Genomic DNA, 5969 nt, shown 5'->3' on the forward strand with positions numbered 1-5969 from the left:
TGTTTAAAAAAAAAAATGCAACCCAACATTATATGACCCGGCATCGGTCATGCACATGGCAAATGGAATTAATAAAAAAAAAAAAGAGAGAGAGAAAACTTCATTTGTTGTAAATGGAAATGTGAGTAGGGAATTTATTTTTTCCATTATATATATAATCTGGTTGAAAGCACCACAACTTATATATATATAAAAAAAAATGATTAAGGAATGATGGGAGATCTCTGACAAATGATCAAGTGTTGTATATTATATATATATATATATATATTTATACTTGCAACCAACATTATGGGAATAGTGGAGCTCTTCTTTCCATGAAATTGCATGCCACTGATATTTAGTCAAGCTTTTCTCCAAATCACAAATCATAATAAAAAATAAAATAAAATAATGATGATCAAGTATGTTGTGAGATGGGAGAATAAGAATGAGGAGCATGCAATGTTGTGCATGATGCATACTCATGCACGTAACCCATCTACATTAGTTGATAAAAAAAATGATGGGGTCATGAAGTTTTGAAGAATTCAAGGAGCAGACACATGCATCAAAGCTTTGTGCAATGATTTATTCAAGATTAAAATGTAGCTCTCCATGAAGACTAATTACTCATTGGAAGGTGTAGAATCTTGATTGTGAAGTGGCAAAACCTAAATAACCGAGGATCTTTTTATAAGACTAGCGTGATGTATTATGACAAAAATACTCATCCCCGTGAGCAATGATAAAAATGCTCATCCTCGAAGTACCTATCCTAAAGCAATGATAAAAAAATATTCATTCCAAAGCAACGATAAGAATACTTATCTCGAGGCAGAGAACAAATTTCAAGACTTTAATGAGATGTATCTTAAGACGGCAACAATGCATGCGATACTGTGACGTGGCATAGGTAAACCCATGCAAGACAATATATATATATATATATAGGTTACATGTTCACATATAAATGATGTAACAAAAATATATACATATATGAAATAAATAAATTTATTATTTGTTAGTTTCTTGTCATTACTTGTACTTGAGCCCTTAATCGGAGGTTGTTTATATATATAAAAATAAATAAAATAATAAATAAATTAAATCTATTTCCTAATTTAAACAAAATATTCAAAATATTCAAATCTCAAGACTAGCCGAGATCACAGATCTCAAGGTAGTCTAAAATGCACAAATCTCAGGATTAGCAGAATGCACCGATCTCGAGGCGATCCAAAATATTCAAATCTCACAGGATAACGACCCGATGAGCATCAAATACGATCTCGAGGCGATCCAAAAATATTCAAAATATTAAAATCTCGGGGATCGGCTGAGAGCACCGATCTCAAGACGGTCTAAAATACACAAATCTCATGACCAGTCGAGAGCACCGATCTCAAGATGGCCTAAAATACTCAAATCTCAAGATCAGCCGAGAGCACCGATCTCGAGGCGATCCAAAATATCCAAAATATTCAAAATATTCAAATCTCAAGACCGGTTGATAGCACCGATCTCAAAACAGTCTAAAATACTCAAATCTCAGGATCAGCCGAGAGCACCGATCTCGAGGCGATCCAAAATATCCAAAATATTCAAAATACACAAATCTCAGGACCAGTCGAGAGCACTTATCTCGAGACAGTCTAAAATGTTCAAATCCCTGGACTAGCCGAGAGCACTGATCTCGAGGCAATCCAAAATATTCAAAATATACAAATCTCAGGACCAGTCGAGAGCACAGATCCCAAGACGGCCTAAAATACTCTAATCTCAAGATCAGCCGAGAGCACCGATCTCGAGGCGATCCAAAATATTCAAAATACACAAATCTCAGGACCAGTCGAGAGCACCGACCTCGAGGCACTCTAAAATACTCAAATCTTTGGATCAGCTAAGAGTACCGATTTCGAAGTGATCCAAAATATTCAAATTCCAAGATTAACCGAGAGCACAGATCTCAAGTCAATTTCAAATCCATAAATTTCAAGATCAGTCGAGAGCATTGATCTCGAAGCAAATTAAATATATATATATATATATAAATATATAATAAATAATAATAATAATGATGATAATAACAATAAATATAATAATAATAATGAGATATATAATATAAATAAAAAATAAATATTTTTTTTTTAAAAAAATAAATAAGAATAAGAATAATTTTTTTTTTAAAAAAAATTAATTAAAAAAAATTAGAACATAAAAAAATTATTATTATTATTATATATATATATATAAACTAATGATAGTGATAATAAAAATAAAAAAATATATAAAAAAGATAATAATTATTATATATATATATATAAAAAATATTGATAAAGATATAAAAAAAATCAGATAAAGATAATAAATAAATAAATAAAAAAAATCAAATCAGATAAAAAAAATCAAGTAAAAATAAAATACATAAATACATAAATATATATATATATATCTATATATAGATGTAGATATATATAAATCAAAGGAAGATAAAATAAATACATAAATATAATAAATTAAAATTATAATATATAAATATAATAAATTAAAATAAAATAAAAATACGTATAAAAATAATAATAATAATACAATTAAAAAAAAGAAGGGGGGAACGTGGCACGCTGTGTGGTCACCCCACGCATCATCCAAAGTCAAAAATAAAATATATAATATATAATATAAAAATATATGATAATATATAATCATAATACATGTATATATATTTATATGAAATAAATAAATATCGCAAAGAACAACCCACGCCTCTTCGCACATTCTTCACGATCGAATAACTCGGGCAACCGCCACGCTTAATATCTTTAAAAAGGGACGGGAGAACAAAAGACGGAAGGGGGAAGGAAGAGCAAAAGAGAGGAAGACGATAGAAGAACGAGGAGCGAACAGATCGAAGGAGAAAGACGAAGGAGAAGAGGAAGGTCTCTATTCTGTTTTCTCTCTCCAAACTTATATTCATACATACATACATATATATATATATATATATGCAAAGAGAAAAGAAAGTCGATGCTCAGCCGTTGCCGCTGCCACGCGGACGCCGCTATCGCTGTTTGATGCCTTTGTCGCCGCCGCCACCAGCCATCGCTAGGTGCTGATGTCGCCGCTTGATGTTATTGCCGCCGCCACCGGCGTCAGCCGTTTTTGCCGATGTCGCTGTTGTTGCTTGCCGTAAGCCATCACTCATCGCGGTCTTGATGATGAACCCACGAAGACGAAGAAGAAAGAAGAAGGAAACCGTAGAGAGAGAAAAATAGAGAGACAAACGAACCGTATGTAATATTGAAAGAGGAAGAAGAACGAAGGAAAGAAGACGAAGGCGAGAAAGAAACAAGAGAAGATGGTAGAAGAAAGAAAAAAGACGAAGGCAAAGAAATAAGAAGAATGAGGAAGTGAGCGAGAAAGCCGTAGAAAGAAGGCAGAAGAAGCTCAGCCCCGCCTCACCTCCCGCTTGTCGCTATCGCTAAGAAATCATTGCCGCCACCACTCGCCAGTACTCGTTGTTGTTGCCGTTGCCGCTCGCGTCAGCCGCATCAAGTGCTCGGGCCGTCAACTCAAAGCTCCCGGTCCCCACTCTCACCTACCATGTTGGATACAATGATATGCTCGCTTTTTAACAGGTGCCTGGGATAATCCAAAGGGCTTCAAGAAGTCTCGAGCTAACAAGAAGCTATGGAACAACATCAATAGTGATGACAAGAAGCTTCTCGTAAGGAAAAGAACATCAATATCATCATTCATCTTTCCCGAGAGTGACCAAGCCGGTAATAATGATAAGGGTGGTGATTAGTCAACATCAAAGGAAAGCTCGCGATAAAACCAAGACGATATGATGCTCGCTGGTGATCACCCATAGCCGCACTCGCAAGATAGCGAAGAAAATATTCATTTATAGGAGCAAGAAGGTGAACATGTGAGCAAGAGCAGGATGATGTAGACAAAGTGAAGCTAACAAGAAGAGAACCAACAATGGAGTTAATAGGACCGAAGAATGGGAATATGATGGCCAAGAACCAGATCGGTATCACAACGGGCAAGCACGCAGCAACACGTTTGCAAATACCCGAGCAATTGTGCATTTCCTATAGCTTTCTCCTAAACAAAGTAAAACGGTGTGCAAGCGGACCCGAAGGTGATGAACCCGTGCACGAGCATTAGCACCACGGCAGAGTCACGCTATGGCGCATGCGTGGTAGCAGCCACGAATGCATTCGAATCGTTGAGTGGCTCATCGCCGAAGGCCCGCAGAGACACTCACGACCGAGGGTAGTGTTAGTGTTAGCATCGCGACAACGTTGCCATCGTGGGACCGGAGAGGGAATCTCGATGAAAAAGTGAAGTGGCCTGCTTTGACCTGTAATGCTTTTGCATGAAAATGTGTGTGTATAATGTGTTTATATATATATATATATATGAAAGGGAATCACATGAATGGGTTGGTGGGAAGACACAACAAAGAGTTGTTGTCAGCTATGTGATAAGGAAAAGGCGAGTTCGAGGAGTTGCTCCTCGGGTTAAAGATTAGAGTTAGGGAGTGAAAAGAGGCAGACTTTGTGGAAGAGAAGTCACATGGAGAAGAAATTTAATAATAAAGTGATGTAGTTTTATTTCCATGCAATTGCATGCCAATCGAAATTTAGTATATATATAATGAATTTTAGTATATATAATGATGATCAAGTATGTTGTGAGATAGGAGAGAAAGAAAAAGAAGCATGCAATGGTATGCATACGCACATGGTTCTATTAAAAACAAAGCCTCATCTCTAGTGATCCCAAACTGCATACTCTTGCTAAACTTCGAGGGATTTGATAATACAATCGCTAAGTAAACATGTGTATTCGAGGCTATGACTTTCAATAACCATGCGAGATCATTGTTCTAGCCTCATCGATGGCTGCAGGGCACACAACAAACCACTCGAGCAATGACAAGATGCATCTCTCCACCACTTAGTATGGGCCCTACCTCCGATGAGCCTTCTCTTTGCATACAACAATGATTGTGAAGAAATGTACTCGCTCAGCCGATGAGTACAAGCATATGTTATGCCAAGCAATCGAGCCCCTCATTTACTTTCTTGGAATATATAACATATGGTCACATGATTGATAATATGGTGCACGTCCTTAAATGCTAGGGACATTCTCTATGGTTTCAGTGGTTAAGTGTTCCCACAAATATTCTTGCTTTTCAAATAAAATAAATAAAATTATATATATATATATATATAAATGCATCCCAAGCGGAAATATCACAAGTACCGCCACGTCCTGGGCCGTCGCAAGGAAAACTATAACCAAAATCCTTTTTATCTGGCATTAGCTTGGAACCACGTGCATCTAAAGCACCTTTTACTAAAATCAATGTAGTTGTATGCAAACCTAGAGCAATAGCATGATGGACTAAGAATTCTCCACAAAAAAAAAAAATGCTGGGTTTGTTATATGATGTAATGGTGCTTTTGGATTTAATGTGTTTGAATTAGTGGGATTGTATTTCCGGTCTCCAATTCCTTCACCAAAATGATTGGATTTCTATTGATCCAATTCCCAATGTTTTTTTTGTCTTTAATGTTGGCCATCATTGATTGGAGTTTATTATTAATGGGTTATTGAAGAACGTGGAATATAAGGCAGAGACAAGCTCAATCACGTCTAGAATTCCAATTGCAACATTCTTTGATCATGACTGCAATGTGTGATTGGGTTTGCCAAATGATTTATTAATGAAGAATGCTCCAATTTTCGTAGAATTCAAGTTAAAAGGAGTTCAGTAAGCACTAATAATGGTGACACTATAAACATCAAGGATGTTTGAAGTTTAGTAGTTTATTGATCTCTCCATGTACTCTTGTTATTTTTGAGGAGATTCTTGAAAAGTCTCATATACGTTACATGAATTGGTGACAGGGAAATTCCCAGTGTAATGATCATCTTGGCAATTGTAATAATCAGCCATCTCACAATCA

Source organism: Dioscorea cayenensis, chromosome 4, assembly GCF_009730915.1.
Source record: "Dioscorea cayenensis subsp. rotundata cultivar TDr96_F1 chromosome 4, TDr96_F1_v2_PseudoChromosome.rev07_lg8_w22 25.fasta, whole genome shotgun sequence".
NCBI lineage: Eukaryota > Viridiplantae > Streptophyta > Magnoliopsida > Dioscoreales > Dioscoreaceae > Dioscorea > Dioscorea cayenensis.